This window comes from Cyanistes caeruleus, chromosome Z (genome assembly GCF_971803275.1).
Source record: "Cyanistes caeruleus chromosome Z, bCyaCae1.hap1.1, whole genome shotgun sequence".
NCBI lineage: Eukaryota > Metazoa > Chordata > Aves > Passeriformes > Paridae > Cyanistes > Cyanistes caeruleus.
This window is the reverse complement of record NC_141732.1, coordinates 59,478,100-59,492,433: the sequence shown is the minus strand read 5'-3', so window position 1 is coordinate 59,492,433 and position 14,334 is coordinate 59,478,100.

The following is a 14,334-nucleotide window of genomic DNA, read 5'->3' as shown; positions in this document are numbered from 1 at the left end:
CAGTTTTTCAGTGGCTGCATTCAAGCCTAAGTGTACATGTGCTGTGCCTTATTCGCGCTTTACATGAACCACAATATTTGACTGTAATTTTTCTAAGCTCTTTTGGCTTTATATGCAGATGAAAATTTATCTACCTCTTCTTTCTAGAGTTCATACCCACTGCACAAGGCTTTAAAAGCATCACCTAGGAGTCTGTGTGCAAAATCATCCTTCTATTTGAAGCTAGAGCAGCAGCATTTCTTCACAGCAATGTGGATGCCCAGGGCTCAGTAGCTTCTCCTGTCTTTGGATGAGTTTTGCTCCCCTCACAGATGGTTAAAAGATGAAAATTACACGCTTAGTAATTTTTTTTTTCAGGAATTCTGCCTGATTTCTACAGTGCATTGATATAAAGGTCAAATTCCATCAGCTTCTGCCAGAGAATTCTCTGAATTTTGTTATTTCTTTCCAGAACATACAATTAAGCAATACACTTGCCTTAAAAATATTTCATCTTTTGGGGGCATTGTTAATTTATTTTCTTTCAAAAGAAATGCTACCTTTGTAAGCCTTTTGTTGATGTCTTTATTTAGCTCCATTATTTCAGCATTTAGTCTTCAGCAATGGGTTGAGTCCTTTCTTTCATTCTCTAAAGCTCTCAGGAGTGAAAAAGAACATCATGTTCCTGTGGACTGCCCAGGACACATGCTGCACAGCTGTGCCAAATTTGCAGCTGACCAATTGGCCTATGCTGCAAGAAGAGTCATTTTCAAAATTTACAATCGTTTATTTTAACGTGTGCCAGATAGGCCGATTCACTGTGAGAATTCTTTGATTTTATTGATGCTTAGAGACTCATCCAGTTCCCAGTGAAGTCAATGGATGTCCTTCCAGTCCTTATAGCAGGACTTGGATGGATGTCTAAGCAGGCAGAACTGTTTCCTGTCACCTATTTTGCTCACTGAGATATACAAAAGATCACCAACCCCCATCCTGTACCATCTTATAATGGCATTTATCCTGGAATTTGAAGGAATTACATAATGTTTAAAGTTAGCTAGCGAATTAAAGGGGGAAGCTGATTTAACTAATTCCGCAATGACAAGCCTGTTTTGGAAAGAATAAAAATGGCTTCTTTTTTTTCTTTTTTCTTTTTTTTTTTTTTCCCAAAAATAATCTCCCTTTTGGAGCCCTAAGCCCTGCTCAGCTGAATATCGTGGCTTGTCTGGATAAAGGAAGTGCAAAACAAGGAAATGTTAGGCATCTAGTCTAAAATACAATTGTGTGATTTCACTAGCAGAATTTTTAAAAGAGTGGAAGCAGGCATAACTCAACTATAAAATGTTTTGATTAGCATTTTATGTCTGAAACTATTTCAGACTGAATATTTCAGTTTACAGTGCATATAAACAGACTTATGAAAACTAGAATTTACAAAGATGAAATCATAATCTGGAAGACTCCAAACCCAGATGACATTTGAGTCTGAAGCCAATAATAGCATCTCCTCTGCAGTGTAAAATCAACAGGGCAGCAGCAATGTTCATATACTTACTTGTATGTTAGTTTACAAGCATAAGAATCATATATTCTCTACATGCTCTGATGCCATTCTTTGGTGCATGCAAAAAGAAGGAACAACTGGACTGTTCAGTGCTTTTTTGTACCAATCTAGAAAGTTATTGGAATGATACTCCTTAAAACAAAAAGAAAGTTGCCTAGTGTGTTGTAAGCACAAAGCTACGTGACTTGTCAGAAGTGCATCTAAAAAATTGTGACATATCAAGAAAAGTGTTTAATAGGGAACTCTACAGGAATGTAAATTCTACCCTTCATAGAAAAGTGGGAGAACCACTTACAATGTTATTACTAAAGGCATTTTAGAATAGCTATATGCAACGATTTTGGTATGAAGAGCATCAACTAGAAGTACGATGGGGCATTTCCATTCCCACTTTTACTACAATCTAAAATAATTGAAGGTGCATTGTTTTTATTTTTGTAGAAAAACATTTTTCTACATTTCTGTAAAAGAAGTGGAATTCAATGAAATCAGTAAAGAGAAACACTAAATATGAAACCAAATAAATATAGTAGTCATGTTAAACTGCAAGAAGAAACAAAAAACAGACTTTCCTCCAAAAAAACAGAAACAGAAGAATAAAAATCTATGCCACTGCAAATGTTAAATAATGTTAAATAAATAAATGTTGATAGTTTTCTTTCTAAAATGGTTTTAATTTCCAGTTGTGTTGTTTTCCAAAGAGAAAACAAAGCCAGTCATAAAGAGCTGACAAGATCATGTGTGACAGATTGACCGTGGCTGGATGTCAGGTGTCACTCTATCACTCCTCCCCACAACTGGAAAGGGGACAGAAAATATAGCAAAAGGCTCACGAGGTAAGAGCTGAGAGAGATCACAAACAGATTATTGTCACAGGTATAACAGTCCTGACTTGGGGAAATTAACTGATTTTATTACCAATCAAAATCACAGCACAATAATGAGAAGCAAAATAAATCTTAAAAACACCTTTCTTTACCCCCTCCTGCTTCCTGGCATCTACCTCCTCCCTGGGATCTACCTTCTCCCCTCCAGTGGTGTGGGGAGATGGAGAATAGGGGTTATGATCAGTGCATCACAGATTGTTTCTGATGCTTCTCAGGGAGACGAGTCCTTCCCCTGCTCCTGCATGAGGTCTCTCCACAGGAGAGAGTTCTTCCTGAGTTTCTCCAATGTGAGTCATTCCTGTGGGCTACAGGTCTTCAGGAGGGTGCAGTCCTTCAAGAACTGCCTTCTCCAGTGCTCATGGCCCACAGGGTCACAGCTCCTAACAGCAAACCTGCTGCTGCATGGGCTCCTCTATCCACAGGTCCTGCCAGGAGCCTATTCCAGCACAGGGCTCCCATAGGGTCACAGCCTTCTTTTGGGCATTCATCTGCTCCAGTGTGGATCTCTGCATCCCCAGGGAAGTCCAAGGGCTGCAGGGCCACAGCTGCCTCACCATGGTCTGCACCAGGGGCTGCAGTGGAACCTCAGCTCTGATTCCTGGAGCACCTCCTGTCCCTCCTTCATCAGCTTTGGTGTCTGCAGGGCAGTTCCTCTCACACATTCTACTCTGCTGTTCTCTGAGCCAGATTACATCTGCACAGGAACCTCTTTTTTGCTTCTTAAGTATATCACAGATGCATTGCAACCTCCTCTGATTGGCTTAGCCTTGGCCAGTGGGTCCATCACAGTCCTCTCTATTCCTTCTCTTGCAGCACCTCAAACAAAAGAGGACAGCTGTAATGAGAAGGACCAAGAAATTACTTTCCATGAGTTCCTGTATCTGGAGATCTACAAAGCCCAGATTTTGTCACTATGCAAGGGATGCAAATACATGAAAAGAATGGAAATCTGCCTCAGCTACTGGATTTGGTGCAGTGGCTAGCTAAGATAGCACTCATCACTTATTCATACTACAACATCATTAAGAAGTTTGAGTGGATGGAAATTCCACCATTCTAGGTGCTATATAAGCACAAAGATGGATATCCTCTTCTTGGGACAGGAATTGTAAGGTAAAAGGAGTGCTTTGAGAATGTGGTAATCAGTGAGGTGAAAGAGAAGAACAGAGACAGCAGCTAGAGCACACACCAAAGAAAGATGCTGAGAAACAGGTCTTAAGTCACTGTTTCTGCCTAAGACAATAATGGCCACTTTTCTTAGACTGTCTCTGGGCTTAGCAGCACATTTAGCTATTTCAGTTCTTGTGTGAACAGAAGAGTGGCTTGTACAGGTAATGATCATGAAGATCATGAAGATCATGAAAATGGCAGAATGTGAAAATGGTGTAGGTAGGATGGGTGAGCATGCATGTGTATAAGGAGCAAGTCACGTCATTGTTCTTGGGTTTTGCTAGGAAGATTTCTTTACTATTCCCTGCATTTCTTTACTGACCACTATATCATCAACAGTAGCACCAAAAGACTTTGAGGGGCAGTGCTTTAAATTCATAGTCCTCCGTATGCTGTGATTCCCTGAGTGAGATAGGTAGTAGATCCAGTAACAATGACTTTTAATTATTTCTTGGAAGTACACATATGGAAGAGTGTTAAGAGTGTTTCTGTGGTACACACCTGATAAACACAGCTTAGGCTGCTGGAGCTGACCAGGGCTTCATTCTTTGTTCTGCCTAGCAGCTATACTGATTAAAAAGGAGGCTGCATAAAAAATATACGAAGGGCATTGCACAAGGCAGTGCTGGTGGTGAGGGCAGAACACTGATTTGGCCCCACATTTTCAATCACACTGGTGAACTTTAAATGGAGGCATGAACATAAGAGTAGGACACAGGGAAATGGCCCCAGAATGCAAAAAGACAACCATATCTTCTGAAATACAAATGATGCTTATATTGGTCATTAAGCCACTTTTTTGAGAATGTTTATTAAAAATGAGCCAAATTGCTCTTTTAGCTTGTTTGTAACAATGGGCTTTTGTGTCCTATAAGAGAAGCAATTAATGTTAAATTAATAAATTAATGGTTTAGGTCTGAAATAATACTTTGTTTCATATAGGCTAACAATTTGCTTAGAGAGTTCTTGATAAGGATCTTAGATACAGAAGAGGAAATTGTTACGAGATCCTTGTTTAATTATTTTTACTTTCAACACCACCTCAATGATATTCACAGACTGCCCACTGAAGAATTTCAACTCTCTTTCTCAGAGATAAGCATACCAACAGCCAAGACATTCTCATAAAAGATTAAAATTCCTTCCCATATCAACAACAAATTAGTCATTCATTTTCACATCATCACACACTGGAAACAGAAAAATATAAATTATTAACTATTGTTACACTCCATTTACAAGAGTAACTATTTTAGTTAATTGCTTATTTGAGGATGGTTTATAAACAAATGAGAAAATGCACTGTAAATTTTAGCACTCAAGTATATAAAGTGGATTCTACCAGGAACAATGTTAGCACTTAGTGGGGAGATTTGAGGAATAATTCTTCATAGGAATAACTCTTAATACAAAAAAGATTTGCTGAAGGCTTCATTTTACAACACAGTAGTATAAAAATGGATCAAAGTCTTTAGGATACTTCTGTGGTATGTTGTGCTTATAACTAACTCTTTGTTTTCTTACTTCCTATAGTGGAGAGTACTTTTATTTGAAGATATAGGAAAATGTTTACATGCATTTATGATTATTTTATAGGTCTGTGTGGTAATTTAATAATAAAATCCAATTAAATCTTGCCTATTGACTATATGAATAACTATGCCAAGAATATTTAACACTTTACTTCATAACATTCCAGAAAGGTAATCCTTTAAACAGACTTGTCTTTATTGTTTTACTATCAATAAACTCAAATACATAAATAAACAAATGACTTAAATAAATATGTGCTGATTCATCCCAGGTGAAAATCTACAGGCAGGCTTCAATGGGACTCAACACAAGGACATGGGACTGTGTGGTTTGATCCCTTTGTGAGACAAGATATGACAACAGCTTTCTAAGAAGTAAAATAACTTTTCACACACGTAAAGTAGGTCCTGAAATTATAAGGAATGTTCAGCAGAATGTACTCCCTCCAGATTTATCATTCAAGCTAGTGGACATATGCAAATAAAGAATCAGCCAGCAAATTTCTGGCATGACAGAGGGCTGCACCTGCCTCTTAGGGGTTTAGATCTATGAATTTAAAATTGTACTGAAAGATTAAAGTCAGAGAATGTTCTTTTTTCTTTCTTATACATGAAACAAGGTCCTAATGGACTGAATTAGTGACCTATCACAGTACCTCACCAGGAGCTTGTTCACCTCTTCTGCAGATGAGAAGACTCTAGCATATAAGCTGTAGCCAGGTGAGTTGGACACTATGGACTGCAAGCACAGAATTTTAAGCTTTCTGCTTATATTATAAAAAAATAAAAGCTGGTGAGACATTAGAATTGTTGAATTGGTAAAGCTGTAGACCTGCTAAATGAGGCCTAATTTCTGTGAGCACACATGGGAAGAAGGAATTTGAAGACTTACCCTACTGTTATAGGATAAAGGTTAATACGCAAAGTGTGAACTCACTGGTGAAAGACCAGGCTCTGCAGAAAGCTAGCAGGTTTCTCAGCATTCCACTACTCTTCTCCATTGGATCTGTGTGTTTCTTTATTCAATATGTAACAGAAGTAACTACCACTAGCTGGAATCTGACTGCAGGGAAAGCGCTGAGACTCAGGCTTTTCATTATGGAAGCCCCCAGCTGGATTCTGGCTGTCCAGTCCTAGCAACAGCCTTGAGGGATACTGTGCTTCCCTGCCCTGCCACACAGCAACACTGAGTCAAGGTCAAGGTGTGTAAACTAACAGAGGTTTTCATGGAAAATGAAGCCACAAAGAGAAGCAGCGCTGCAACAGGACTGAGCACAGGGGGAGGCATGAGTTCACTGAAGCCTTTACCTGCCTCTCATCATACAGCTCTCCAGAGTGGGCCTCTTTTTGTAATGCCTGTTCAAAGATAAGCATAGCAGGGGCTTGGATCCCACTCATACATCTAACTACAGGATATAAACCAACAAAAATTAAGAGCTATGGATTACATATATTTCTGTGAAGACACCCTGCAGCAAAGCTACTATAGAAGTATCTATCATCTCATCTGGAATTTGTGAAAGGAAAGGTTTTTCTGTTTCTATAAGCACACTGTCCTCATCACCAGCATAAGCCAACTTGACAAGATATCCTTTGCCTGAGGCAGCCAGGGCAGCAAACTGAATATCCTGCTATCTTCATGAAAGAAGGGTGAGTTCTTCAAGAAATACTGAAGCTTCAGAATTAATACCCCCATTGAAAGGAAAGTCTATCTCAGCCTTCCTTTCTAGCAAAGGCTCACTGAGATTCCATGGAATGGCCATAAATATGAAATTAGCACTGTGCAGAAAACAAGGTCACTAGGCTGAATGGAACTACTTCATTCCCATTTAAGCTTTTACATTAATGCATGGGACTCTGATACATAGATGAGGCATCTATTCAGCCTGTCCCTGTTTCTACTACAAGTAGTGGGAGAAAATTTAGGTTGCATTGTATGAAAGCAGAGGATTGAAATGTTCTTTTAAAAATTCAGTACACATGACACTGTCCAGCTTGAAATAAAGGGGGGCTCCCAGCTCGTAGAAAAGACTATCTGTAGACCATAAGCAACTTGACTTTTCTTTTGAATAAGATTGTTTCCAGCTCCCTACTCCATCACTGAAATGTTATTCTAGCATTCCTTGCACAATTTCCTAAACCCTTAGCAAGAACACATGTGAACACACTCAGAGAAAAAATACATAGGGGAAACTTTCAGTGATTTCAGTGAAAAACTGAGATATTTGATGGTGAATTCAACAGAGTCCATGTTTTCCCAGGTCTCCTGAGTTTAACACTGTAGAGCAGTACATGAGACATTACACAGAGAGTTCACTCAGACCTTCCTCTGTCTCTTCCTACTCAAAGAAGAAATGTTCTCCAAGGACAACTGCTTACAACTTTTTCAATATCAACATACCACACTTGCCCCTGTACCTCAATTTTCCTGAGGACCTGTACGAGCCACAGTTTTGCTCTCCAGCTTCTTCCATTTTCTTTCCATTTTGAGAGACAGCTGTGGCTACACTAAAGCATGTAATTTGAACAAGGCACACCACAGGCTCACTCAGATTGGAGCTTCTCTTTGTGGCACTTCAGTTGTGAATCTATTAAAGCATTTGTGCTGAGTGAGCACTGTGAGAAGACACCCTTGCAGAGATATTAGCCCTCCTAGGGCCACCATTTTCTACTTCCTGGCCTTTCAGAAAAAATGTAGATTGTAGTCCTCAGGTGCTGCAGCTCAATCTGAGACAGGAGATTTTCTTCCCACAGTCCAGCCCTTTGTCAGTGATTCAATTCAGCCTCATACAAGAATAGCCACAGTTTCAGAACAAGTCACACTGCTTTAATAGCACTTCCTCTCATCAGCTTCCAAGAAAATGTTTTGCTGTAGTAGCAATTCTTCTGTCTTATGTTGAACCATGATGTTTCCTATGGTGCAACTCACCATCTCTCTATTCCCACAGCATATACATTTTATATCATTTAAATACAATATAAAAATATACATATGATGTACAAAACACGTATTTTGCATAATTTTCCCTAAACTTAAGCCATCAGCATTTTATGCTTATTTTAAAACTTTCTCTCTAGAATGGCTCACAAATGTCAGGTGTTTTCTGTGTCATACTTCATGTTGGATAATGTCTCAGTCCACTTCTGTACTGATTTCAGCTACTCCTTACATCATCAAGGCTATCATAAGATCCCTCTGAGATCTGATTTACGATATGACACAGCTGATAAATTGCAAGTTCCCAAAATTGCTTTACTTTAGAAAGCTATGTTTAAGAAAACAGGCCAGAGAGCAATCCTGTCTCTTAAGAGGCTGGTGATCCTACCATAAGCCCCAGTTGCATCACATCAGGGGAGTACTTTTCAGCAGAAAAGTTGCATGAATAAATTGCCCTTTGTAACATCATTTCTGCTTCAGGCAGCTGGCACACTCAAACAAGGATGGTGAGAGCAACAACATAACTCACTTACATTGTGATTTGCAGGGGATTATGGTATCTTTGCACCAGACACTGATTTTTGTTTGCCATCTAAACCTATCCTTGTTCAAAATGAACAAATCAAACAAACCTGCCCCATACACCAATAGCAAATACTTCTGGAGACTTCATGGCTCTGTTCAAGGTTCATTTTCCTGTCTTATGAACATTATTGAGAGGTGCTGCATTTCCAAAGCCATAGAGAAGTGAAATACTTGTTCTCATGAAACATGCAACAGCATGTACAATGTATAAATTGGTGAGTAATAGGTGGCCACTACCATCCTTATCTTTGAGTTTCCATTCTTTTTCTTAGACCCAAAACCTTGCTTTAAAACTGTGGTTTTCTCTCCCTCCCCCAAGGCTCCCCTCTGCTCTTCTTTGTGGCTTGACAGATAAAGTCAGAACAGGAGGAGGTTTCACCACTTTCGCTGCATGTAAAAACATTAAATAATTCTGTTATTCTGAGGCTTGCTGATAGTATGAAAATGACAACTGAACACCAAGGATAGCATTTTCTTTTTCTGCTAGCAACTGAGGGCTTCTCTGGTTGGTTTTTTCAGCTTAGTAAATTCTTGATGCAATTCTCTTGATATGAGCCTTTCAAAAAAATTTATTCTTTTTCCTAATTTTTTCCAAAGAAAGTAAAATGTAAACATTTATTCAGTTAATATTGAAATAGACTAGCTCACATGCATTTGTCAAGTCCTATTTTTATCCCATTACAAAGGTTTCCTAGTAGTACATACCAAATAAATACTGATCTAGGAATGTTACATATAATATATTCACTCCACTACATTCCAATTCAAAATGAAAGAAATTAAAATTTCATAGAATCACTGACTCACAGAATAATTTAGGTTGGGAAGGACCACTGGGGGCTATTCTGTCCATTCTTTGTAATTTTCTTCAAGAATGGCTAGCTTCAAATTTAGATCATGTAAACAGAAAAAGATTCCAAACACCAATTATTCATATAATTGCTTATTTTACAGTGATATTCATTTAATAGCTTTGTGATAGTTTTACGGTAAGACATATCTTTTTTTAGTACAGCAACTATGATGTTGCCATAAAATGACACTAATGCCCTACTCAGATGGCAGGCAAAAATAATGATCAGTTATATGTGCATATGTGTTGGTTGGTATGCATGTGCACTGAGGAGACCCATGATGAATCATCCTGTCCTATAGCAGCAAGGTGGGACTAAAAATCTTGTTTGCTGTTCCTTTGGAAGAGGAGTAGATAGGAATAATAAAAGCAATTTGCTGCCATGCATTTTCCCGCAAAGAAGTGGAAGAAAAATGTTCACAGCCTTCTCAGCTAACTGAGATTGAAGGAAGCCTGACTTTCTAAGGTGCAGCTCACAGCTCCTGTATTATCACTTTGAGCTAGCTCAAATGACAGCTGTCATGTTGTGTGATAATATTTGCAATAAAAAGCTTGAAATTTTGGGGCTGCACCCTTAGTTAGCAGTAAAATACATTGATACGTCTAATTAATCACCTTGCAAATTTCTCTCAAAATTTCTCTCAAAATTTAAAAATATGATAGCTTTGACCCATCAGTTTAAACATCAAGAAATCATTTCTTTATTGCTGCAACAAAACAAGCAAACAAACAAATCAAACCAAACAAACAAATAAAACCCCCAACAAACAAACAAAAACCCCAAACAAACAAACAAAAACCCACCTACTTTCCTAGTCCAGGAAGCAAGAGGACACTAAGTACACTTTTCTTTTGGACCTTTTACTAGCTTCACAGGATGAGCCCTAATTTTCTATTTGCTTCCTAGTACTGTAATTGCTGGATATGTCACTTTAGATGCATTTTATGTAGGAGCAACAGCACATGTTCCTGCCTGGGAGAATCTGGATTATTCATGCACATATTGCAGTGGGTTTCACAAAAACACATCTAAATTGGCAAGCTTTCTAAAGCTTGGTCTTGCATCTTATCCACTTTGAAAGAGAAGGGAGTGTACCACCTATCAAATATCCATACTGAGACGTACTGTGATGAATGACTCCTCTGAATAATTGATTTAAGGGTCCAGGATATCTCAGAAAATTGTAACAATATGTGACACCTTCCACCTTGATGTTATTGGAAGAAACTACATAACTCTTACTCTGTAAAAACTGATAAAATATTACTAAATGGTCTCAGCCTAAGTTAGCATCATTCTTTTCTGAGTTCATTTCTGCAGAATTAAAATTTCCCTGTGATCAGTGTCGATACCAAAAAACTACAAACATCATCTTTAGGAAAACAGTCTTAATAGAAAATAAAGCTACAAATGGCCCGGGATATTTAGATGTATTATTACACATGGAGATCCTATAATTCTTAGCAGTCTCACCCAGACAGAGTTGAAATGTCGGTATAGATGTCAGTGCAAAAATTATACAGTGCCTGAGAAAACTCCTAAAATTTCTGTTCACCCTGCATCACTTGTCTACACAGAAGACATGAGTTTTACATGGCTGTCAAACCTGACTTTTCTATCATTTAGCATATAAGAACTGAAAGAGCAGAGGAGGAATTACTCATAGATTTCATAAAAAGCAGAATCCTTGTTTATGTAATTTTATATGGTTGAAAGATAAACACAGATGTTGCATTTGAGATATTGTATTTATAACATTATTTTTTAAATTATGCTGTGCTTCAGACACAGAAAAAAGGTATATTTCTTAATTCTTCCAGGTTTTAAGAAGTTTCTTGAAAATATGTATATTTTCATACATTTAGTCAAAATTATGAGACTAAAGAAAAAAATAAATAAAAAGTCAACTTTTAGATAACTAAAAGTAGTCTGGGGTTTTTTTAAGCAAAGTATTTTGAAGACTTTTCATGAACACAAAGTTGTGATCAGCACACAAAAATCTTATTTTCCACTACTTTTCTGAAAATGTGATCTAAAGCAGACTAGAAGAAATTCCTTGCTAAAAGATCATATTGCAGAAGCAAGGCCCTATTTTTTTTACAGCTGCTTGATATCTGAAGTCATCTGGCTTTCAGATATCAGGTGGGAGCAGGGGGAGCAAATTTTAGGCTGCTTCGATTCTCATGGGAAAATTTATTTAAGAGAAAATATAGCTTCTCAGGGTTTGGGCCTCCTTCTGATAATTTGTATATATGTGCACTTATCACAGAATCACAGAAGGCCACCTATTACACCTCTTTGGCTCAGTCAGGACAGCCAGTGTCTCTGCCAGGCAGATTTTTAACTACTTTCCTAAGAACATTTAATGATGGAGATTCCATCACCACCTCAGATGCTTTGTATCTTGAAGAACAGAAAACAGCCTAACATGTCAACTTTGACATGATGATAAACTGGAAATGTCTGTGAAGGCAGATTTGTCTGATTAGCTGAGATATCAATATTTATTGCTGATGTCAGAGTTTTGGCCAGAGAGAAACCATTCTATCCTTCCTGCAGAACTGAAATAAATTCAAACCAAATCACGTTGTGATGCCCAGCATGATTGGCATGCTGCTAATCAGCTTCCTTCCAGTTTTAAAATGGAAGTTGTCAGGCTTACTTCTCTGATTCATAATGAGATAGCAAGTTTTGCTTATTTCTTTCCTGAATTTCTCTGTCTTATTTTTAGCTCATTCTTTTCCTTCACATGCTAGAAAGCTTTTAAGCAGTAAAGAAACTTGCTTTTCATGCTACTGTTTTGACTTCTGAAACACACTTCAAGCTACATTTCTGAACAGCAATGTTTCCTTGTCCTGGTTATGACAGGAAAACATCTTCATTCACAGTCTTTGATGCTTGTCCTTTTTGTGATCCATTGTATTTATTTAGTACTTAATTCATGTCTACAATAACTATGGATAGCTTTTCCTGTTGTTTTCCTTACTCCCATTCCTTTGGGAATTTTACATGAGTCATTTAGCAATGTGTGCTAGTAGAACAGCATAACTACACTGTATGAAATAATTTTCATCTTTGTGAGTAAAATGGATGAATGCATTGATTCTCTTCCAATTTCTTCCCTCAAATCAGCTGGCTAAAAACTCCACTGGTGCAGGATGGTATGATATTATGTCATAAATCACAGGACCCTCTTCTGAACTCAGTAAATGGAATATGCCATTAGTATTCATCAGACCTAAGGTATATTTCAATAAGACTCCTCTGCAGTCTCTTCCACCTTTGTCTGTCTATCCCAGGAGATCAGATTCAGCACAGATAAAATCATAGAATTATTTAGATTGGAAAAGATCTTTAAGATCATTGAGTCCAACCATGAACTGAACACAGTGTATTAATCTAGGCATCTTACTTCACAAATGGATTTTCTTTGGCATCCTATTAGAAACAGAAGGAAATCTTCCTGCTTAAAATGTGCCAGAAAAGAAAAAATATGGGGCTTGTCGCTTGAAGTGGAAGAGATGCTATACTCTGGAAACTCTGCTTTCCCACAAATCCTCTGATGAGCACATTTTTTCCTCTCAGTTTCCATACTTTAAAATTTCCTTTCTAAGATCTAGCTGAACTTTTTTTTCCTAGAGGATAGGGAGCTTCCAGTGTAGATCCTCTCCAGTGCTGCATGACCTTTACCACAATAAGCTTACACAGACATGAGATGCAAAGGCTCATATCATCCAACTGTTACCAGTACTGAAAAATTACCTGCTCACTTTTTTATTGAATTCTCCTAAGCAGCTTCTAGCAGAAATGCTCAAAAGATCTCCTGACAGATAGAGACTACAGTTGTCTTAGCAAAAACATGTGTGTATGGCTTGTACCTTGACGATCCTGCCCTCTTACCCATATTTTACCCTTCTGTCTTCTGCTTTTCACTGACTGCTGCCTTGAAAATTCCTCCTGTTTACATGCTGCCTCAATAACTTAACCTTTCAATTTGTCAAGAATATCCTTCTCAACAAACACAAAACTAATCACACACATCTACATGCATTAAAGCCCACTGTAAACTTAATATGCAAGAGCTTTATGCAGTCCTTAAGACCTCTGAAAAGTACCTGATAGAAAAAGGAACAAGTTTTCAACTTGTGCATTCTCTATTTTGTATAATGGGGTACTGCTTTGCAACATTCCTAGCTTTGTATAACTTTCACCTACAAAGATTAAACAAAGGAAAATATTCCTCGAAACATTGGGGTACTGCTGGGATCTATGGTGAAAGAGCTGGAGTGACCTTGAGACTGAAGTCACAATAGGTATGACAGCAAAGCCAGCAAGGGGAGCATCAAAGTTATTGCTACTATCGCCTACTTTTTCTCTTTTGGGTCCCTTTCCTTCTTTGATTGACAGAGAAAGCAGAAAGTGAGATGCTCAAGGTGAAATCAAAAATCAATTTCAGGGAAGAAAACCTGTAAAGAATAGTGACCCAGATGCCCTGGGAGGGGCAGAGGGGAAGCAAGAAGGGGGTCCTGGAACTTTCCCCGGAGACTTTCCTCTCAACTGATGGATACCACGCCAGCAGGGAGGGAGCACAGACATTGACTCTAGCCCTGCAATTCACCTGTGGGACAAGTCTAGTCTCACCAGCTTAGAAAAACTACTTAAGAGATTTTTAGTTCCCCTAAATTCCCATGGTTAGACCAGTGCCCAGGACTGGCATTCTAGCCTGCCGGTCTACCTAATCCCCTCCAAAATCCATGCTGGTTTTGCCTTCAGCATTAGCAAATGCCAGAGACAGCAGTCTGGACAGAAAAATGGAACATTATCC